At 47.8% G+C, this 24,320-nt stretch overlaps 1 long non-coding RNA gene across 2 annotated transcripts in view; it reads right to left on the reverse strand.

The window, feature by feature from the left end:
- Nucleotides 1-212: 212 nt before the first annotated feature.
- LOC129388366 (uncharacterized) overlaps nt 213-24,320 on the reverse strand; it is a 60,426-nt gene continuing 36,318 nt past the window's right edge. For both annotated transcript variants that reach the window (XR_011890406.1, XR_008615323.2), the window contains one exon: nt 213-457. This is a non-coding gene — a long non-coding RNA (uncharacterized lncRNA). The remainder of the gene's footprint in view (nt 458-24,320) is intronic.

Genomic DNA, 24,320 nt, shown 5'->3' on the forward strand with positions numbered 1-24,320 from the left:
TAAAATGTTGGAATTTGCTTGTCCGCGGCACTAACGGCGATGGAATTTTTGCTCCTTTATTTCTTCCTTCCAATCCTGTATATAGTTTCTTTTCAGCATCTTATGTTCTAGAACATATGTCCATGTCTTTTTTAATTAGTGAACAAACATCGCCTAGGTCTTTACTATCAAGTGCATCCAGTAACAAGTTATTTATATTGTAGTTGATTTATTGCAATCTCACGTGGTCATGTTGGTTCTCATGACTTTGAACCTCACTATGAACCAGTTCTTTGTAGGCGGCCTTTCAGAAACATACAGACATTCTTACTTTCTGTTGCCCCCGAACTGTTTTCCGATAAAGTTCCTTGCGTCAAGTCCATCCAAATGAGTATACGAATTTCACTCCGAACGCAGTGCTGTCGTCAATAGTCTGTAGTCCCCAACCAGATTTTTTGGCCACTTTAGCAAGGCATACCTAAAAAGAGACAAGAAAATGTATTAGTTCGGGAAGAAAAGGGAAGAAGCAAATGAATATTCTAATATAACATTACAGCGCCCATTCAGTTTTTTAAATAATAAAACGAGAATAGTTGCTGTGATCTGTCATCATCATCATCGGGCTGGTTACGCCCACTGCAGGGCAAATGCCTCTCCCGTACTTCTCCAACTACCCCGTTCATGTACAAATTATGGCCATGTCGTCCCTGCAAACTTCTTAATTTCATCTGCCCCACCTAACTTTCTGGCGCCCCCTGCTACGCTTCCCTTCCCTTGGAATCCAGTCCGTAACCCTTAATGACCATCGGTTATCTTCCCTCCCGATTACATGTCCTGCCTATGCCCATTTCTTTTTCTTCATTTCAACTAAAATGTTATCCACTCGCGTTTGTTCCCTCAACCAATCTGCTCTTTTCTTATCCGTTAACGTTCCACCGATAATTCTTCTTTCCATAGCTCGTTGCGTCGTCCTCAATTCAAGTAGAACCCTTTTCATAAGCCTCTAGGTTTCTTCCCCGTACGTGTGTACTGGTAAGAAACAGCTGTTATACACTTTTCTCTTGAGGGATAATGGCAACCTGCTGTTGATGATCTGGGAATGCCTGCCAAACACACCCCAGCCCATTCTTATTCTTCTGCTTATTTCAGCCTCATAATCCCGATCCGCTGTCACTACATGCCCTAAGTAGATATATTCCCTTGCCACTTCCAGTGCCTCGCTACCTATCGTAAACTGCTGTTCTCTTCCGAGACTGTTAAGCATTACTTAACTTTTCTGCAGATTAATTTTTAGACCCACCCTTCTGCTTTGCCTCTCCAGGTCAGTGAGCATGCATTGCAATTGGTCCCCTGGTTACTAAGCAAGGCAATATCATCAGCGAATCACAAGGTACTAAGGTATTCTTCATTAACTCTTAACCCCAATTCTTCCCAATCCAGGTCTCTGAATACCTCCTGTAAACATGCTGTGACTAGCATTAGAGAGATCGTATCTCCCTCCCTGACGCCTTTTTTATTGGGATTTTGTTGCTTTCTTTATGCAGAACTACGGTGGCTGTGGAGCCGCTATAGATATTTTCAGTATTTTTACACACGGCTCGCCTACACCCTGATTCCGTAATGTCTCCATGACTGCTGAGGTTTCGACTGAATCAAGCGGTTTTCGTAATAAATAAAAGCTATATATAAGGGCTGGTTATATTCGGCACATTTCTCTATCACCTGATTGATAGTGTGAATATGGCCTATTGTTGAGTTCCTTTACTGAATCCTGCCTGGTCCTTTGGTTGACAGAAGTCTAAGGTGTTCCTGATTCTATTTGCGGTTTCTTTAGTAAATACTTTGTAGGCGATGGACCGTAAGCTGATCGGTCTGTGATTTTTCAAGTCTTTGGCGTCCCCTTTCTTATGGATTAGGATTATGTTAGCGTTCTTCCAAGATTCCGGTACGCTCGAAGTCCTGAATCATTGCGTATACAGGGTGGCCAGTTTTTCTAGAAAACTCTGCCCACCATCCTTCAAGAATCTGCCGTTACCTGATCCTCCTCAGCTGCCTTCGCCCTTTGCATAGCTCCCAAGGCTTTCTTCACTTCTTCCAGCGGTACTTGTGAGATTTTAAATTCCTCTAGACTATTTTCTCTTCCAATATCGTCGTGGGTGCCACTGGTACTGTATAAATCTCTATAGAACTCCTCAGCCACTTGAACTATCGCATTCATATTATTGATGATATTGCCGGCTTTGTCTCTTAACGCATACATCTGATTCTTGCCAATTCCTAGTTTTTTCTTCACTGCTTTTAGGCTTCGTCCTTTTGTGACAGCTTGTTCAATTCTATCCATAGTATATTTCCTTATGTCAACTGTATCACGCTTGTTGATTAACTTCGAAAGTTCTGCCAGTTCTATTCTAGCAGTAGGGTTCGACGCTTTCATACATTGGCGTTTCTTGTTCAGATCTTTCGTCTCCTGCGATAGCTTACTGGTATCCTGTCTAACGGAGTTACCAGCGACTTCTATTGCACACTCCTTAATGATACCCATAAGATTGCCGTTCATTGTTTCAACGCTGCGTCCTCTTCGTGAGCTAAAGCCGAACACCTCTGCTCCGTAGCTTGATCCGGAATTCCTCTATTTTCCCTCTTACCGCCAACTCATTGATCGGCTTCTTATGTACCAGTTCCTTCCGTTCCCTCCTCAAGTCTAGCCCAATTCGAGTTCTTACCATCCTATGGTCACTGCAGCGCAACTTGCCGAGCACGTCCATATCTTGTATAATGCCAGGGTTAGCGCAGAGTATAAGGTCTATTTTATTTCTAGTCTCGCCATTTGGGCTTCTCCACGTCCACTTTCGGCTATCCCGCTTGCGGAAGGAGGTATTCATTATCAGCATATTATTATGTTCTGCAGACTCTACTAATAACTCTCCCCCGCTATTCCTAGAACCTATGCCATATTCCCCCACTGACTTGTCTCCAGCCTGCTTCTTGGCTATCCTGGCCTTGAAGTCGCCCATCAGTATAGTGTATTTTGTTTTGACTTTACCTATCGCCGATTCCACGTCTTCATGGAAGCTTTCGACTTCCTGGTTATCATGACTGGATGTAGGGGCATAGGCCTGTACGACATTCAATTTGCACCTTTTATTAAGTTTCACAACAAGACCTGCCACTCTCTCGTTCTGTTGAATTCCTGTACGTGACCCGCTTTATTCTTAGCAATCAGGAATCCGACTCTAAGTTCTGGTCTCTCCGCTAAACCCCGGTAGCACTGGACGGGCCCGCCTTTTTGCACTGTATATGCTTCTTCTGTCCTCCTAATTTGACTGAGCACTATTATATCCCATTTAGTGCCCTCTAATTCCTCCAATAGCACTTCTGGACCCACCTCACTAGATAACGTTTTAGCGTTAAACGTTGCCAGGTTCAGATTCTAATGGCGCCCTGTCCGGATCCGGGGATTCTTAGCACCCTCTGCTGCGTCACAGATCTGACCGCCGCCGTGGTCAGCTGCTTCGCAGCTGCTGCGGACTTAGGGCCAGAGTTTGATTGTTGAATTAACATAGGGGTTGTGGCCAAGTACTCCACCAGGGTGGCCAATCCTGCTCTGGTGAGGGAGTGCGTCACCGGTTCTGGTCACTGGGATCAGGCCGCACTCCAGGCCTGTTTGTGCCATTTAATCAACACGCGGATTTTTTTTAATTCGGTAGAAAATTGCGCGGCACCGGGATTCGAACCATGGTCCTCTTGCACGCAAGGCGGATGCTCTAGTTCTACGCGACCGGTGCGTATTTCTGTATCTGTATAGGTATGAAAATCGAGCTACACATATTAATTAGACATTTGTTTCTTAGAGCCCACTAAGAGTATTGCACCATTGAACTAGCGTAGAATACGGAGTAAATACAAGAACACAAGCAAAGTAAAAAAATACTTCATCAATTAGGACACAAACTGGTAGCGTATGGTGCCCGCCTGACACATTCAGAATAGAGCTGTTCAGTTAAATGCATTGATTAGATTAATATTGCTTCTATGATATTGAGGCAATGGTGGAAAGAATATGTCACTAATATTCTGCGTTACATTCGCGTAAGAAAATACCATTTAGACTTCAATAAAAATTCACATTAAGAAAAACTGAAAGTCGCACGCATGGTCCCAATACTTGTGATATGTCTTTAGAGATGCCATTCAGAGATTAACACAACACGGCAGGAACAACTGTGAACCATAAAGTAACAGTTTATTGGACGAACCTGTGCCCAGCACAAGTGACCCTCCAAGCACGATGATAGCAGCGAGCACAGTTGGTCAGTGCCCAAAATCAAATCTTCCAGTTAAGCCCGCTCGAACTGTTGTTTGGATTAAACAGTGGCCGTCAACTCCGCATAACGAACTGGGACCCTTTCCGGCAGGCCAGAGCCCTCACCTCTTTCTCCGGTACCCTACCCCCTTTCGAAGATTGGGTCGCATCCTTGCTGCAAGACGCGAGTGAAGCCACTAAATTGGTGCCTGAGGAAGCCAATCTGCAGGAGGCAGATAGCAAGTTACTGCATTTGTGGGAAGCCCTCGCCAGTCTGCAACGCAGATACAAACACAACAAGCTCAACCGAATGCTCAGGAAACGTATTAGTACTCTCACCCCTCACATCGAAGACTATGCACAACAACTTGCTCGTCAAAATTGGCACAGCACATACGACAGCATGGAGCGGCAAGCAAACCTGCCCAAAACGTGGAATATCCTCCGTTGCCTCCTCGATCCGGCCAACAGCAAGAACACACAACAGCACAACTTGCAAAAAATTATTCACACCCATCCCGGCACGGACGCACAAGTTCTTCAAGAGCTGATAGATCGATACATAGGACCTCAACCTGCTACACCCGCTCCAGCATACACAGGCACCGCTAACGACCACCTGGACGCGCCCATACAAGCAGCAGAAGTACGTCAAGCCATCCTCGCACTCCGCCCTAACTCGGCCCTGGGACCTGATGGCATTACTAATAAAATGCTTCGCAACCTAGATGAGGATTCTATACTAGCCCTCACAGCTTATTTTAACGCATACTGGGAAACTGGAAACCTCCCCTCACAATAGAAAGAAGCCAAAATTATTATGATTCCCAAACCCGGGAAGCGCCTCCTACTCGAAAACCTCCGCCCTATCTCCCTCACTTCATGTGTCGGAAAGGTCCTCGAACACGCCATCCTCACACGCTTACACAAACATATGAACGACAACGACCTCTTCCCCAATATCATGGTTGGCTTCCGCCCGAAACTTTCTGCTCAAGAGATCATGATTCAGCTCGAACACCAAATTATCGATGGCGATGAAAGCTCCAGGCTGGACACCAGAGCAATCTTGGGGCTAGACCTAACCAAGGCCTAACCAAGGCCGTCACGCATGAGGCCATACTGAACCAACTGGCACAACTCCAGGTTGGACGTCGAACATATAAGTATGTGAAGAATTTTCTTACAGGTCGCACGGCCACCATTACCATCGGAGGGTTGCAGTCGCGAATTATTCACTTCGGCAACAAAGGCACGCCGCAAGGATCGGTTCTATCCCCTTTTCTGTTTAACGTGGCCTTGCTCGGACTACCGCCTGCATTAGCTAGCATCCCCAACCTCAAGCATAGCCTCTAGGCAGACGATATCACCCTGTGGGTCACCGGGGGCAGCGACGGGGACATCCAAAACACGCTGCAGCAAGTCATCAACAAGGTCGTTACATACGTAGAACCGCGCGGCCTGGCGTGCTCCCCACAGAAATCGGAGCTCCTTCTGTACAAGCCGAATTGGGGAGGTAGATGTCCAGACCCTCACCCGCCCGAGATAGAAGTCCACGTGCACCAGCAACGCATACCTACTGTACCTAGCATTCGTATCCTTGGCTTACGCATCCAACAAAACGGCAGAAACACGGAGATACTCAAGCAATTAGATAATCATGTACACCAAACCACTCGCCTCATTGCACGCATCGGAAATCGACATCACGGCATGAAAGAAAACAACCTTATACGCCTGGTAACCGCCTACACCCTGAGCAGGATCACCTATGTCGCCCCGTACCTTAGCCTTAATGCAACTGACAAGCTCAAACTCAATACCACGATTAAGAGAGTCTATAAACAAGCCTTACATCTTCCCATAACCACCTCTAAGGAGAAACTGGACGCCCTCGGCATTCATAACACAATAGACGAGCTCCTTGAAGCGCAGCGTATTAGCCAATACGAACGACTCGCCAATTCCACCACAGGCAGGCACATTCTAGGCACCCTAGGGATAACCTACACCACCCAATTCGGACCAAAAGTACCCATCCCTCCAAACATTCGTGCTCAGAAAGTTATCCCGCCCATACCTCGCAATATGCACCCTGAACACAATCCGGAGCGACGTGCAGAAAGAACCAAACAACTACAAAAGCGCTACGACCAAGCCTCTAACCTACGTGGACGCAGCAGAATACCCCAACCAAAACGCCATGGCGGTACGTCGCAGTCGCGGGTTCGCAGTACCGCCTCGCCACGGCCGCATCAATATTCACCACGCAACCCGAAGTAGGAGAAGAAACGGCCATCGCTTTGGCCTACGCGGCGACCAATGCGCACTGCATCATCAGCGATTCAAAAACGGCCATCCGTAACTACACATGAGGACTGATAGCACCCCAAGCGCAGAAGATTCTCTCTGGCACTCCTCCCTCAAGGCAACGCCGCGTGCAGATCATCTGGGCCCCTGGTCACTGGGGTCTGGCTGGAAACGAAGCCGCCCACGATGCCGCCCGAGCTCTCGCACACCGGGCGCATCATCCTTCTCCTCCGTCTTCCGATCCCGACCAGCCCTCTGTTCTGCATCGCGGTCACGCGCGGGACCGAATGGTCACGTTCAGAGAAATTCTCCTACACTACCGCAGAGAGCGGTTACGCTACCCTCCAGCCCACAAAACACTGAATAAATCTCAATCCACCATTTGGCGACTCCTTCAGACACGAACTTTTCCGAACCCCGTGCTTTACACCCGCATTTACCCCGATGCATACTCCCCCCTCTGGAAAGAGTGCGAGGCCCGCGCTGACCTCGATCATATTATCTGGCAATGCCCGAAAGCCTCACCCACCAACACTTCCCGCACTACCACACGCATCATAACTACGACCGAGCAGTGGGAGACATTGCTGCTCAGCTTGGACCCAGAGGAGCAGCTCTGGGCCGTCCGGATGGCCGAAGACGCCGCCAGAAAGCAAGGACTGGTCGCCGTCTGAGGAAAGGGGGGTATTGGGGGTTAGCCTCCCGACCTCCGCCACCCCTGAACCCCATCAAGGACATACTAAAGTTTTATCTCTCTCTCTTCCAGTTAAGCGCGTCGGCTATTTATTTATTCATGGATTTGCCTAGACTTCCGAAAATTTGTGGTGTTCGCGTGTCTTTAAGAATGTACAACCGGACTCGCGCTGTGCATCTAATCTCATTAGAAAAGGTTCGGAGGCAAAATAGACAATATAGATTAAACGACAAAAATAAATAACGTTCTGAGGCATTCATGTTTGCTTTTGGCGGCGCGGTAACCTTTAACATGTTTGCCAGTTAAGAAGTGGCCACCGCAAAAGGGTCAAGAAAAGAAAGATAAACAATGTAGCCGTGTGAATTTGTCCACAGCCGAAGGTATTGACAAGAAAAAAAGCTGACGGCAACATGCAAGCCATCGCAGCAAGTCTTGCTGTTGCCTTGTGAGAACGGCGTCTTGAGACGAATCAGTCGATGTCCACCCTCCGGGTAACACACTCTGAATAATCGGAGGGTCTTCGTGCGGCGCAAAAATGGTTTCGCATCCAGCCTTTAAAGATGATTGGAGACTTTAATGGTTATAGCAGCTTATCCTATGATTGACGGCTAATTTTTTCATATGTTTTCATAAGCAATCTTATGAAAGGTGACATATAACCAGTGACGCCTAACAAGTTAGAAAAGTGGGAATTAAATAGGTTTCTTTTTATGCGGGATATACCCAGTGGCAAATACCCTGGCACACCCAAGTTGGCGTCAGATAAGTTCATGGAAGAGGGGAGCATATCAAGTCAGACCAGTTTAGGGTATAGGAGTTTCATTGAAAAGCGGCACCATGCCGAGTGCTTCATACCATAAGCCAAGTTCCCATCAAAGTTCCTAAATGAAGCGTCCAACATACGCAGTGTTAAGTACTCTTGTACTCTAGTTGGCGTCAAACAGTTTCTAGTCCGACCCATTGCCAGAGGCAAACACCCAGTGATCTAAGTCTGCGCCATAGAGGTTTGGTATAGATCGACACATGCCCAGTCACCTAAGGTGGCGTAAAAAGAGAGATTGTTTGAAGAGTGGCACATTTCTAATCACATATACCCAGTGACCCTAGATGGCATGTAAAAGTAAAGCGGAGTGTACCAAGCGACACAGGCTCAGTAAAGCAGGATGGTCTGAAAGAGAGTCACTAATGAATTGCACGTGCCCCATGCACAAATACCCAATGTCCCACATCTGTGTCACAATATCCGCTGAAGAGCAACACATGCTCAGAACTACGCACACCGTGGCACTTATTGATAAAATGGTTCTTTTTGAACACCACTACGCGGACAACAGCAGCATTGTGTCCTACCCATTTTGCCAAATCGTACATTGTCGTCCAAGTTTGTGGGAAGGACGTTAGGTGTGGTGGGTGCAGCTAAAACTGGGTGTAGTTCCCCCGAAAATTCGGTGGAACCCATCTCGCCGTGACTGCCGACGGTTTTGCGTGAATCACTTAACCAATATTGAGACAGAACATACGACCACCGTTGAAACGAGATATATATGAGGCGTTCCTTGTAGCCGGATTACTCGTTCGCGCTTCCGTAAGCGCACTCGACGTCATCTAGTGCCGTCACCGAAGCCTGCATGCAATATCTGAAATGCATATCGCGAAAGTGTATGCGCATGCTGAGAAACACGCAATGCGGACACCGAACTCTGCCACGCTTGTTTCTGGACACGCTGCACCATCTAGTGGCATTGCTGTGAAGTCAATGCGTGGGCTCCGAGATGAAGAACGTTACGTGCCGGTGCCTGCGTATGCTGAGAATCGTGCTACCGCTTGCGCACACTCATTGGCACATACTCAGTCACTCAAGGGTGTGAGAGGTTCGGGAAACCTTATGACGTGGGTTCGATTCTCTGAGCATAGGATAACTTAACGCAGTAGAGATAGGCATTCGCAGTGAAAAGAGGCTATTTCAGCAATACTTCGCCGCAAAACGTACTTCAAAGAGTTCGGCACAAGCGGTGTTTTTGGAAGTCAGACACTGCGTCCGCTGTTCCAGTTCATTCTTCAATGCCGTGGGCCCGGAAGACAACCACGCAGTGAGGGGCGCCCAGAGCCCTCCGCCTTCCAATTTTCACCGTGGCGCGCAGTTAAAATCTTATTTTGTACTTCAAAGTAGACGGCACGACTTCCGATTTTCGTGCATGCGACACGCTAAGCATAAGCCAAACACGGTTGGCCTCCGCCAGCCGGAGTGCGCATAGCCAGTGGACTTGTTGCGGCACCCCGCTGCGGCCGCGGTATCTACGCATTGTAGCTCATGTCCTCCTAGATTCGCGGCGTGCCCTTGGTTTTGTGTAGCTGACCGCAGCGACGAATAGCAGTCGCGAATGGGAATCCGCTAATAAAGCGTAGGTCTGGCTCCCTAAGAGAGCAATGAGGCAGGCTTCTGCTGAAAAGAAAGCGTTTGAGGGAAAGGTGATTTCACGATACGCTTACGTGCTCTACGCACCGCAGACAACAGCAAATGTTGGCTGAGAGGCAGTGTATGCTAACTCCGGGTTATGTTATTTCGCTAAGCCAGGTGAGTGCTTGAGGTGGCCTTTGTGCTAATTTCGTGATTACTTTTTCAGTTTATTCGGATGAATTTTATTTTGATGTGATCTACGCTCATTTGTGTGTTTGATGATCACGCTACATAATCAATATACATTCATTTCTTAAATAATTGATATGTATTTTTACGGAAGAATAAAATAAGAGAACGGAAGACGAATATCGCGAGACGCTGGCTGCTGCGTGTTGTTTCTGGTTGGTCATCTTAAGCACATTCACTCTGCTTGTATATAAAGGGTGTGCCACATAAATTGAGCAAAGAATTTCAAAATGAAAGGCGTGTCGGAAGCCAATTGAACCGAACGCATACTATTCGCAATAGCCTACAGTAAACCAGAATTTCTTTTTTGTTCTCCCCATAATTCACTAATTCATTAAGTTTAATTACCCAACTTTTTCATTACTGGCTGATGACCCCATGTATGATACGCAGATTTGCAAAGCACCTTCAGAAACCACAAATATAGCTGTTTCTTTTACGACACGTCTCCTGTAGTCCTTTTTTCAGGGTTGCAAAGAAAGCCCTCGAGATATGAAAAAAGGTCACGTGATGGAGCGTTCGCGCAGTGGTATTGTGCTGCTCTCAAGCGTGCATTCGGTTGACAAGGTCGGCTGCATTGTGACTGGCGACTACGAAGCGGCAGGGCGTTCTTTATTTCATCGGCAGTGCTTGGCCAACAGCATGCATTTTCGCCGTCATCCGACGAGAGCCGACCTTGTTCCCCGCACGCATGCTTGAGAGCAGCACGATACCACTGCGCAAGCGCTCCATCACGTGGCTTTTTTTTTCAATATTTTGCTGGCTTTCCTTGCAATCCTCTTATACAGGAAACAACTCGTTTTGTCGCAAAGCAGGAACTGGCGCCTCATGCCCAACCCCTCACGGAGTCCTATGTCTCGTACATCCAGGACTTGCTGGCGCTTCGTCGTAAAGCCGATCACGCCGTGACAGAAGCTGAGAAGGTCGGGCACGTGCTCAAGGAAACTGCTGACAACGCCTTTAAGCTGCTCATGTGCAAACGCTGCTCTACAGTTGATGCTATCATCAAAGAGTACCGACAACTCTAGCAGGCCGAAAGCCGACGCGTCCTGCAACCATTCACCAGACTTCCCAATACTGCCGCAATGTCGACTTGTGAAGATTAGCCTGCAAAGCAGTATGCGTCGCCATCAGAGGACGTGGTGTGAATCGTTCGACGTGAACTGGATGCGATGGCGCCCGCACCTTTCTGAAAAGGGGTAGCCCTTATGCTACCCCTTTTTCTGATCATGCATTCATAGGAAAAAAAATTGCTTCATTTCTTGCTCCTTACTGCATCCATATTTTTCAAAATTTGTTGGTTATCACCATGTGCATGTGCCCAATATAAGAGCCAAATTTTTCACATCAAAGCTGTGAGCCTCTTGTTGCTCGGCATTTTGTGTCCGCGTCTGTCATCAAAAATGTGGACCGATGCCATCGATGTTCATGACCAGGGGCAGTGGCTCGTACTCCCGTAAGGCAGAGGCTTCAAGCACTTAGCACATGGAAGGGAACAGTGCATACATTCTTTGGAAGGACTGATACAACGTGCAGAGCAGCATACGTTTCAATGAAGAACATGCACAATACACTCATCCGAAGGACAGAATTGATTATAAGGTGCCCCGGATTAGAATGCGAAGCAGGTAGCCTTCCCCGCATGATCTTCCCGGTAAAGATTACTGCTGCGCAAGCTGCCGCGAAGACGACAGCTTGCGACGTGGGAAGGCACGTCTCTAGGCTTCAGCGGTGGACTAGGGGGGGGGGGGGGGGGGGGGGGCTAAGCGGGCTGCAGCCCAGGGCCTCACCTCGGACAGTAGGAGAAGGAGGCCCATTTATTCTAACCTGCTTAATATATGGAACCACAGGCAACGGAACTTCGAGTGACGTGTATGAAGCGAGAAAACCAGAACGAGCAGACGGGCCCCCGAAGCCTAATGTAACAGCATGCGTTTAGCCTGATCATTTGGGGAGAGCTTGTCGAGCTGGAAAAACAGGAATCCCACGCCACCCAGGTGGGGCCCTCTTTCTTACGAAGCGAGGTGCGTTTGCTTGGAAGAGTTTTCGTGGTTTCCTGTCAGTCCGTCTGTCCAGTGCTATCTGGAGAGGAGGGGCAAGGGGGGAACACCTAAAACATATAATGTGGGATGAGGACCTAAATCTCCCTTGCCCCTCGTCACCACCACGCCACCCTCCACCTCCGAAATAGTTCCGCCGCTGCCCTTCTCATGGAAAGGATGTGCTGCAGTACCCAACAGTGCCTCCCATTCGACTTTTCTTTACCGTGATGGTAATTTGGGCGGGGGAGGATGAGTCTGATAGCAGATGATCATGAGTCTGATGGCAGATTCTAAGCAGGAAAGGAAAGAATACGTCACACGTACTTTTGGCTGCGTGCCGCGGGGCGTGAAATGTTCACTGCTCGGGCTAGGGTTGTAGAAGAGTGAAGGGGGAAGTTGGAGAGCTGGACACAAAGGTCTGTCTGAAGGGCCCATTCCTGCCTAGCGGCTGCACAGCCTCACTCGCGCTCGACTGAAAAATTAGGTCAGACTGGCAGCCGAACTTTCCAGAAAGAAGCAGAAAAAGATGACTCAGAGGCGACGGAGGGCGCATAACTGCGCGCGCGCTAGCAGTCGATTTCTCCCATTCGTTCTCGCGCTCGGCGTCGACGGGGTGAAATAAAAATCGAGAACCTCCAAGAACAGACGATTGCTCCTAGCCAGTAGAAAGACGAGACCAGAACGGGAGAAGGAGAAGGGAGAAGAAGCATGTGAACGCCTGCTTTGGTGCTAGTAACAGACAGACGCTACGCGCGTCTATAATAGGAAGTTGATCGCGGGCTGTGATTCAGCCCCGAGCCGCTGGTTAAGCTTGCATAGGCCCGCCCGCTGAGGAACTCCCGCGGGACGCACCACTCTCGGCCAGCCACGGACCATCCAGGCAGCGTGCGCCAGTCATGGGGACGGCCACCGTTGGATACCTGCGGTCGCGTCGGGCTGACGAAGGGCCCGGTGAACAATTAGCGTACATTCATGCGAAAACTCTCGCTCGGAAGCATCAAATTGGTGCGTCTAAATGAAAGGCGCAGTTAGAATGAGAAGAGCGTGAAAAGAAGCTCCCAAAGATGACAAAGGACCTACGGAATGCAGATTCCGCGGAGCAGTATGATTGCTCTACCCAGAGTCCATGTCAAACTCCCAATAGTACCTGTGCTGTGCTTCTGTGGGGAACTTGCAAACTCTATCACCACGGTTTCCTGGCAAGAAGCAAGGTTTGACTCCTTTTGGTTGTCTGGATCCTGTGCAGACGCTGCCAACCTCGGTCGTCCATATTTCTGAGCAACCGACGCTAACCGAGCCCTGTCCTGTTCCTCAGTCAGCAACGCAGTCGTCCTTCAAGACAAAGTCAAAGAAGAGCTTCTGCGCATGGAAGAACAATGCCTGATAGCAAAGGTAAAGGGCCCGACGGAATGGTCGAGTTGCATGGTCACAGTCATTAAGAAAGATAAAGTGCGGATTTGGCTAGACCCCATAGCGCTGAACAAGGCGTTGTTACGGGGAAAACTATCCTATGCCTGCTCTAGAAGACGTTGTGGCAAAGCTTGCGGGCGCGAACGTTTTTCTTTCGACCTTAGACGGAGCATCGGGGTATTGGTAGATAAAGCGAGACAACTGAAGTTCCAAACTATGTACAATGAGTACACCGTACGAACGCTACCGGTTCATGCGCATGCCTTTGGCATTGCCTCTGCTCCGGAGATATTTCAGGTAGCGATGCACCACGTCCTAGAAGGTCTGCCAAATGTCGCAGTAGTAATTAATGTCATTCTTCTCTGGGGCAAGACTAAGCAAGAACACAATCACAATCTACAGCTTCTTCTACCGTACTGCCGAGAAGAGAATGTTCGACTAAATTTTGTACAAATGCTTCTTTTTTCAGCGAGAAGTGTGCTACCTGGAACACCTGCTCAGCGCTGAAAGCCTGCGTGTGGACGCCCAACGTGCTCAAGACATTCTGGAAATGCCGGCACCAAGGATCTGACACCAAGGAACTTCAAGTGTTTTTGGGCACTATGAATTTTGTACAGCGCTTTATCCCAAACATGCCTGTAGCAACAGCACCACTACGAACTTTGTTGCGAAAAGAAATTGCATGTGTTTGGACGGAAAAACAGCAAGAAAGCTTTCCTTGATTGCGCCAGGCTCTGATTCAAGCACCTGTGCTCTGATATTTTCACCCAAGCAAACCCGTAACGCTATCAGTTGATGCAAGCCAGCTGGGTTTAGGCGCTGTGCTTATACAGGATGCGCAGCCCGTTGCCTTTTCCTCACGGACACTCACAGAGGCACAGACCAGATACGCTCAAATCGAAAAAGAAACTTTAGCGACTGTTCATGGATACACCGAATTTCATGACTACATATTTGGACAGCATGCAGTAACTGACAACCGGCCCTTAGTGGCGATTTTCAGTAAACCGCTATGCCAGTGTCCGCTACGTCTGCAACGCATGCACCTAACTCTACAGCGTTATCCTATCAATGTGGCGTACAAACCTGGCAAAGAGCTGTTCCTCGCTGACGCCTTATGAAGGTTTCCTAGTAAAAGATTCATGGAAGAAAACGATAAGTTTCAAGTCAATGTTCTTGAATGTGTTTCAGCCTCTCAACGCTCCCTGCAAGATTTGCTAGCAGCAACCCATGATGACGACCCCCTCGTAAATCGGCGGGAGTACGCGAATAAGCGTGGCCGCTTCACAAGCAAGAAGTGCCGGAGCCACTTAGGTCGTACTGGGCGTACCGGGACGAGATACATGCACAGGACGGCCTCGTGTTTCGAAGCAACAAGGTAATTGTACCGCAATCAAAGATATGGGAAATGATGAGTCTTCTTAATGCGCGCACGTGGGAGTGGATAACATGAAGACGAGAGCAAGGAACGTGATGTTCTGGCCCATATTTCGAGCAACATCGAGCAGTTCTGTAAAGCCTGTAAAGTCTGCCAAAAGCATTAGCCTCGAAACTCTAAAATACCACTCCTGAGTCGTGATGTACCTTCACTACCATGGGAAGTTGTCGGCATGGTCTTGTTCTCCTTTGAAGGCCACGAGTTCATCCTTATTGTCGTCTTCTACTCCTTCTTTGAAATTCGAGAGTTTCGAACAACTGCAATCGCTCTTAACACTTGGAGTTCTCACATTTTCTCGGTCCGTGGCTTGCCCAGCAAGTTGTGCACTGACAATGGTCCGCGTTTTAACTGCCGTGAGTTTAATGACTTTCTCATCACCTTGGGTGTTGATAACCTCACGTCAAGTCCCTATCATCCGCGTTCCAACGACATGACGGATAGAGCGGACGACGCGAACCACTGTTCGCGTCGTCCACTCTGTTCTTATGCCCACCATTCACTGTTCTCATGCCCACCATGAGAACAGTGTATCATACCCACCATGAAAACACTGTTCTCATGCCCACCATTGATGACCACTAATTGATGATGTCGGTCTAAGATTGTCATTTCTTTATACATTATAACCAAACCACAGTGCAACACGTAAGCGTAGTCTTCTTGTCATTATTTTGTATCTGGACTATGTGCAGCGTCTGTCTGCACTCCCGAGACAATAAGCCACATACATTGTGGGTTGCTTCAATATGCAGCCAAGGGAATGACACTACTTTACTCTTCCCCTTTGAAGTGAAACCTCTTTTCTTAGAAGATTTTAGCCGTGTCTCTGACACACCATCTTTGACACGCCTTAAAATTTCGGCTCATCTTTTCTGTGAGACGCGCTTACACACTCGTCTCTAGAACATGTACGGAGTAAGGACTGCGTGAAATATCTTTTCATTTAGGGGCTTTGGTGGACACGTTGTTTCGGTGGCATTGTGTGTCTATAGCACACATCCTGGTATTGGACATGAATGAAGTGTATAACGGTCATCAGCAATCTCTCTTTCCTTGTATGTTCCATTCCCCTGACCGCGACAAAAACTAGAGATGAGCTCTGCCGGCCGACCTCTGCTTCTTTATGTTCATTAATGTCTCCTCTTGCTCCCTATCCAAATAAAAAAAGAAATCTTCCACTATATGTAAATAGGCTACCTCAGCTGATTATTGCAAACTATAACTACAGAATTTCATCTGGATATTAACACTTGACATTTTTTAAGATAATGAACGTTTTCATTGTTCGCTCGATAATGTTGATGTGAGACTTTCTTTCTGTAGCCTCAAGTAAACACACCAGGATACAATTAATGTGGATGCATACTGAAATTTCCACAGAACGATATTGTCGGAATATGAACAAACATTTGTGTTGGACCTTTTTTATTATGACGAACATGTGACACAATTCAATCAATATGCCCAAACATTACCTTTTACGCTCGGTAAAAATTACAAGGTTCGAGGGTGCGTACTTTATTAGGTATTACATTTTATATGATTTGAGTGAGAAATGGTTGTTTGAAAGTTTTTGTAACATACTTGAGGCCTGAATGAATAATTGCGCGATAAGTGCTGACACCATTTTGTAGCTGGTATTCTGTAATGTGAGTTCATATTAGGGAGGAAGGAGCTTTTGTTCTGTAGATGACGCTTTAGCATAGTATATTAGGAAAATGTTTGCACATGTAACCTTGCAGGCTGAAGTCTCTAAAAGGAATAAAACTAAAAAGAATTCGTCTGACCCAGTTAAATGTGTAATTACTTTTGGTGAAATGCACTTCATTGTCTCTCAAGTAAACTTCTTTCTCACTTTGGCTCTACGCTTATTCACGTTAACACACCCAGACAATATGTCTTACATCTTTTTCGTGTCATGGCCATCTATTGTAATCATAGGCATTTTATTGGCACTCGCCATTGTTTCATAGCTGATTAAAACAAACCTGCTAATATTTTGCGATGATCTTAATCAACATGCCACGTTTCAATTTGTTCCAAAATTTAATGTAATTTATAACCTTTTTGAAAATAATATACTTACCGTAGAGTCCCTTGCAACGTTCCCAAAATTTGGTGACAATTTTACCTTCGTATAGAGCAGCGAACTCTGTGAAACAGAATATATAGTTCACGTGGTGTGCTACAAGCAATATTGTGAGTTTATATATACTGCAAGATTCTAGTGTCGCTGTAGTAGCTTCAGAATGTCCCATTTATGCCAGTTGACCGCATTTCCTATACCTGAAGATTATCTTTTTATGTTCTATTCTTACAAAATTCTGTGCACTCTTTTTCCTCCATGTTTGACAGTACTAAATAATCCACATTTTTCTAATTTGCTCAGGCTAAATATTCCTACAAGCCACCTATCATGTGAAGGAAGAAGACGTTTCGTATCGCATCCAAACACTGGCGCATATTCACTAAGACATTGCAAAGCAGGCGAGCGTCAACACGAGCTGTGCCCCGGCCTGACATCTCTGTTATTGAGCTGCCACTCGGTGCCACTTTGTAAATATTTTCACGTGGTAGTGACGGTGGCTAAGGCAGCAAATCTGTAGTTAACAAAACTAGCGTTCTTTTGGACGAGCTTGTGCTCTCAAAAGCAGAATACACACCAAGAACAACGATAGCGGCGAACACACTCGCGATAACATTTCTTCGGTGGTGACAACCGGTCACCCGGAAAAAATAAACAAGAACATTTTTCAATATTGTAGCTAAGCCTTTTTTACACCTCCCTGTAACATGTTTGGTGGAGGCGGGGCTATATCTGAAGGACACGACGGAACTTCGAAGTGGACATCTGGTGGGTGATACGATTATGTCGACTGAGAGGCCCGCTGACTAAGCCTCGGCTACCACAACATCGGTTGTCTTGACGCAACACCGAGACCCTGGTACCTTCTCTGCTACTGACGCGACGGATGTCGAAGACTATTTACCCGAATACCAGCGGGACAGCAAAAATAAGCGGTGGGATCCAACCCCTATGCTGAATAACATTATCTACTACTTCAATGGAACGGCCTATGTTTGTTTCCAAACCCCCGAAGACGAACTGACATGTGGAGACACCTGGAAGTGAGAACTGCAGGAGCTCTTCGGGAAGCCAGTCGGGCGCCAGAGGGCGCCGATAAGGAACTTTCGTGCCGAGCCTAAACATCAGCTGTACCATATGTCGTGTATATTCAGGACGAGTTTGACGACCATGTAGTTCAGGACGGCTGATTGACGACGAAATGTTTGAAGCTGAAAAGTCAACCATATACTTAAAGGTATCACCGATGACGCCTTTAATTTACTACTATGTAAGGACTGCTCAACCGTAGAGTACATTATAAGAGGGACGACACCTTGAAGAAGCGAAGAACCGTCGTCTCAGTAAATAATTTCAGCGACTACGCAACACCGCGGTTGCCTCAACCTGTGAGGACGTCCCGCCGCCTGTTACCGAAAGCTTGCTGCATGTTGTGCGGCGTGAGATTTAGGCTGCGTCTATCTCTTCCACATGCCCGTTCTTATGAAGAGTCCAGCCCGGCAGTATCGTTGATCAAAACCGTCATACGCGTAGCGCTACCGAATGCTGGCATTCGTCAAATATACGCTGTAAGTCGCCCTGCCGTCAGAAATTTCGACCTCCCCGCCCATAATCGGCCTACAACCTATACCGCGATCAAGACCAGTTACGCACACGTGACGGTAGACCAATATGCTTCAACTGCAATAGGATAGATTGTATTTCCCGCCATTGCCTATACCACCGGCAATTGTCACCTTGTCCCGCTTAAACTTTCCGCCCAGAAGACAGTCGGTCCTCTTCACTTAGTGCTCGCAAAGGCCCACCGCACCCTGATGTTCTTGCCCCGACTCCACACTACGACCGTTTGCTATCCCCACAGAAACGGCGTTCCCTCACTTCGCTGCCTCGTGGCTCAGCGCCGCCATACCTTTGTCGTCCATTTTCGGAAAACTAACCAGTGCAGCTTCCAGTGGTGATGCTTCGTTAGGCAACACACCCGGAAATCCTCTGTTGATCCTGGCTAAACAAAAGAACCTTTTGCATGTAGATGAGGACGGCGTGCTGCTCTCGGTGGTCATAGACACTGGGACGGAAGTATTTGCCATGAACTCTCGCCTTCCCCGTCGTCTCCGTAAGGTTACTACGCCCGCCACGTCACATGTTCGCATTGCCGACGGTGGACAACCTTGAGTCATTGGCATGTGCACTACGCCTGTGAACTTCTTTGGCCACCACACCTCAGTTCTATTCGCCGTTCTACACCAATGTCCCCATGACGTCGTCCTTGGCCAAGACTTCCTAAGCACCAAATCTGCCCTCATTTACTCTTCATGTTGCCTCGACAACGACTCGCCACCGCATTTATGTGTCCTCGAGTTTGCTCCTCTACGACTAGCTACCGCGGCGAATGCCACCTCGTCCTCAGAGCCCCCTGTTTGTGACGGTGACTATGTGGTTTCACCTTCTTTACACACTCATTTGATGCGGTGTGTTGCGCTCTCTCACTCTGTTGTGACTGTTGGGGAGAACAGGCCGTGTATACCTATACTTAACTATAGACGCACCCCATAATTTCTTCACCAAGGCGTCACACTGCGCAGTATATCATCTTTACATGTACATGGCCCTCTGGCCCTGACCGTGGACGCTCCGCAGTGGCCACGTGGCCGCCCGGGCACAAGTACTACGCTTGACGTCCCCCTTGAGAATATGATTGCCCCTGAAATCTTTTTTTCTGAGTCCGAAGATCTACACCGCTTATAAGAGTGTTACAGCTATGTTTCTGATTTTTTTGCTTCGCCGCATCTTCGCCAGACATCACTAGTAACCGATTCCATCGATGCTGGGAATGCTAAACCAATCAATAGGCGCTCTTACCAAATATTTGCTTCAGAACCCCGTGTCATTACAACAAAAGTTGACAAAAGGCTGACTAAGGACATCATTGAACCATGTGACGATCCTTGGGCGCCCCCTGTGGTGCTTCTCAGAAAAAAAAGACACTTGCCGCTTCTGTATCGGCTATCCGTGCCTAAACAAGATTACAAAAAAAAGGGGCGCCTACTCTGTGCGGCGAATAGATGACGCACTTGATTCTCTCCATGGCGCGAGATACTACTCTTCCATAGATCTTCGCTCTAGCTATTGACAAATTGCCGTTGACGAGCACGATCGCAAAAAGACCAATTCCATTACACCAGATGGGCTGTACCAATTTAAAGCCATGTCATTTGGGCATGTACGCACAGGTGTGTACATTTCTAGTGCGGACCTGTTCGTGACCGAGGCACTCTCAGGTGCCACGCTGAGAACTTTTCATGGTATTCGCGACGTCGCAGCTAGATGATGCAGCTTCTCCAGAGAGAAGCGAGACAAAGGAGCGCGGCTACAGTACACACCCAATAGATGACCCGGTTTGGATGCTGGCATACTTGAGTAGACATCGTATGTTGGTTGCACCCGAGCATCAAATGTGGCTCGTATTCATAGCTTATTTCACCCACTTTGGAGAGGTTATTGGTGACAGTTGCCCTTTTCCCAACAAATTGGTATTGTGTATTTCATGGTGTCCGCTGCATTTCAATGACCCCGTTTGAAGCCAAATCGGATGACTAGGTATGTGACTCTGGATATCAGCTGCTCTTCCATGAGCATCCGTCACGCCAATTAAGGCCACTTTGTACGCGCCACTGCGTAGGTGCCACACTTTCTAGACAAAAAAAATTGCCCGTGCATCCATTATTCACAGGTGCCAGGCGGCATTACCATTAATATTTTTAACTCATGGTTGGGTGTACCATAAGTTCCACTTCTACTCATTTATTGTTGGGTGGGGATTGTTAATGTTTATTTTAAATGATGATTTTTATGCAAACTGGAGCATGCCCATTGGTCTATGCTGCGTAGAAGAGCACCACGTAGCCATATTTACACACGAAGTAACACAAGTCGTCGTAAAAGCGGGTCATTCGAGAATGGCGAATATTCAGCGAGGCATGCCGAGTTGCCTAAGTTGGGGCAAGACAGGATCATTTAGGTGTTGTGCCTGATAGCGCACCACTGATAAAAGCACTCTGCGGAGTGCGCATGTGCCGCAAATCGTTAAAAGTCGATCACAGTTTGCTAGCGGCCACCCTTTTCGTTCGAGTGGTGAGCCCATAAGCATCAGCCAATAAACGTCGTCTGCTCCTTGTCTGCTCCTTTGTCACGCTTGATGGAAACAACTGGCGACAAGGGTGGAACAAAGAAATTTAGCACATTGTCCAGGAAAGCAAGTGTTCTCGCCATTCAGCCTCTTCAAATTTTTTGTTTGAAGACTGCTTCTCTTACGCTTACTGATATCATGATCGAAGCCAGTGCAATTGCAACGCAGTTCGCCGGTAAACTCAACCAAATAGAACCATGTCGCACTTCTGCCAATGACAACACTTGATAGGAAGATCAGCTGAGATCATTCCTCGTCGTCAATGGTGTCCCTGAAAGCGACAGAAAAGGTGCATTCCGGGCCATTGTAGGTCCTAGAAACAAGTGTTCCTAAGCTTTTGGTGACTGCGGAGCGGGCGTGAATTAAGAGGCGGCGGCTACTTCATGGCCAGTTTATTTCTGATTGCGTCGACGAGCATCGGAAGCTGCCGCGAAAGTTTGATTTTGGATGCAATTTAGACGGGTCCTTCCGGGATGGTTTCGTGTGTGTTATGCTAAGCGAGGACATGCAGCGTGCACGTTTCACAGAAGATAGCAGGCTCACGTTTCAGGAGCGCATGGTGGCTATCAAAGAATTGACGAAAAGCACTGATGAATTCCGCACTGGTGTGCATTTGGTTCCTCCTATTGATAATGTATAGGCGGCATCGAAGACATAGTAGTGTGTATGCTTTTGCTGCGGCTCGTCGAAACACTTCAGACAAGCCAGCCCCCACATAGGCGACCAGTACCATAATTGTAACGAAAAGAAGCACCTCTGACGTCGCATACGAACCTTCGCGCCAGGGACAAGCAAAATACGGTAATTGTTGCCTACTCGGAAATGGCAACTTTAAAGGGCGCACCATTTTCCGGTTTTGCGCATATAATGGTGCAGATGAACGTGAATGGTGTTTTAGTCAAGCTGGAGCTGGACACTGGTGCCGCAGTCTCAGTTGGGCTTTTCAAGTAATATCACCAAATTTTTCCATCAACAAGGCTGAATCCGATGGCGGTCAAGTTCTGCACGGTGCTAATACGGTGAGCCTCCCTGCGTCATCAACCAAGAGGGACCTCCACTGATGGGCTGGAAATGGCTTCACGTAATTCTACTAGAACCAAAAAAGGTCAACAACGTTCACCGGCTGCCAAAGTCAGATGTTTCCATTTGTGTTAGTTGAGAAGAAGGGCTGTACACTCTGCTCGCAAAGTGCGGCTTCCTTTTGAAAAATGAGTTAGGCCCGATTACAGAAGAAACGACCACACTGTACATGAAGCCGGATCAGGCCCGTGAGTATCTCAAAACAAGAAACGTTCTATTTGCTTTGCAGAGAGCGGCTAAGACTGAGTTGTCGTAGATGAAAAAAAGCAATTATAGCGCTGGTCCGTAAAGCAGTATATGGGCACGTTGCAAGTGCTAGGCGGCGCCCTGTCTTTCCGACCCCTAGCGCCATCTGACAAATAGTTGCGCGATTGCGGTAGGATTACTCACGACGTCAGCAGCTCGCGCTGCGTGTTTGGCGCCCTGTCAAACGGTAGCGATGGCGCGAAACAGCGTAACTATATTAATATTAACCGAGTTTCGGGAATTACAAGATCTTGACAGCTTTTTTCGTGAAAAGAATTTAGAGAAAGGAAGTCATCTATTTGAAGTGGGGCACGTCTACGACGTGAGGGAAGTGTTGAACTCGCAATGATCGGAAGTGACTGCTAGGTGTATTCCGCAAATGACAAATAACGCACCAGCGAGATGCGTGAAGCGCAGCGTAATTTCCTTCGTTATCTACGGCGTGGACGGATGAAATTATAGGTGACATTGATTCTTGAAGATCGGCGGCAGCAGACAAATCCTAGCGGGGAGCTGCGATTGCCGTGCTGGCATCGCAGGGAAGTGCAAGCACGCCGCGGTAGTTTCCTTGTACATACAGGACGGCAAATGCCAATCCAAAACATCTCATCCAAGAACGTGGGATGTACGAACGACTCGTAAGACCTACCCGAGGTATTCTAACATTGCTCTCCCCAAACACAAAAAAGGTGAGGAACTTACCAGTTGTGCTAGACTACGCTGGGAAAATATTTTCGCTCAAGTTACTGGAATTAAGTTCGACACTTTTATGTTGCGATCTTTCAGTGCGTGCAAAGGAGGTTCCAATAAACCACGTCGTCAAATATTTTTGTGATATCAACTGCCCCTTAGTTGATATGCTGGGCGCAGAAGGGTGTATGCCAACTGAGCCAACTGCAACCCCTCCTCGTTGCTCTCACAAGCCCTAGCGCTGTTTGAAAGATGATTGGGAAAGAGTTCCACAGCTTTACTGCGGTACAGTGAGGAAACAAACTAGTTTGTTTGCTGCATATCCTGGTAAGCACTACAGGTGTCCCGTTGCTGCCATAATTGCTGTAAAAGCAACGAATTCAGCGTTAACGCACTTGGCATAACGCCGGAACATAAAACAGCGTATGCCGTCGGACGAGCGCGATCCAATATTGACGCCGTTCTGCTTCACACAGTTGGCTTGGAAACCTGTAAAACTTTGTTCCTCGTGAGTTGGTGCACGTGCTGTTGCAGCCCACTAGGCAACAGCTCGGGTTGCACTTCGGAATTGCTAAGAAAAGCCAACAGCTACGCGCGAAACAGTGCACAGACTGGCTTTCCGAACGCAAGCGGGCCGGTCGTATCCTGCCAGGTCCGCGCTCGCCGCCGCGAGGGGCGCCCTAGTAGGCGCGGGAACTACGTTCGCAACCTGCCTATAGCACCCCCATTGAACCTGTAATCCAAAGTGACGGCGGTACATGCCTCTTTGGAGATAATATGATAACAATGAGCCTTGAAATCACACAGTATCCATTACCGAAGGCCGATGACTTGTTTGCCACGCTTTGAGGGGGTGAACTTTTTTAAAAGCTGGGCCGCAACTGCCAGCGCACAGGCTCCTCGCTGTTAAACACCGTCTTTCCCAACTGCGGGTGCGAATCGAACAACTCAAGCATTCGGGGCAAGACACTGCCCAGCACGAGATCGGCACCCACCGGGCAGACTTGAAGCTGGACTCAACGTAGGTTGTGTGTAATTAAAACAGGAGGAAGTGTTATGTCTTATAGCTCACCACTTCTAACGGCACTCTGCGAAGTTTCATGTGCCGCAAATGGGTTGTGGCAACCCTTTTCTCTGAGAAATGAGCCCGTAAGCATTGGTGAATAAAAAATAATCTAACAAGAACTTGTCTGCTCCTTCGTCACGGCT

Source organism: Dermacentor andersoni, chromosome 10 (genome assembly GCF_023375885.2).
Source record: "Dermacentor andersoni chromosome 10, qqDerAnde1_hic_scaffold, whole genome shotgun sequence".
Classification (NCBI taxonomy): Eukaryota; Metazoa; Arthropoda; class Arachnida; order Ixodida; family Ixodidae; genus Dermacentor; species Dermacentor andersoni.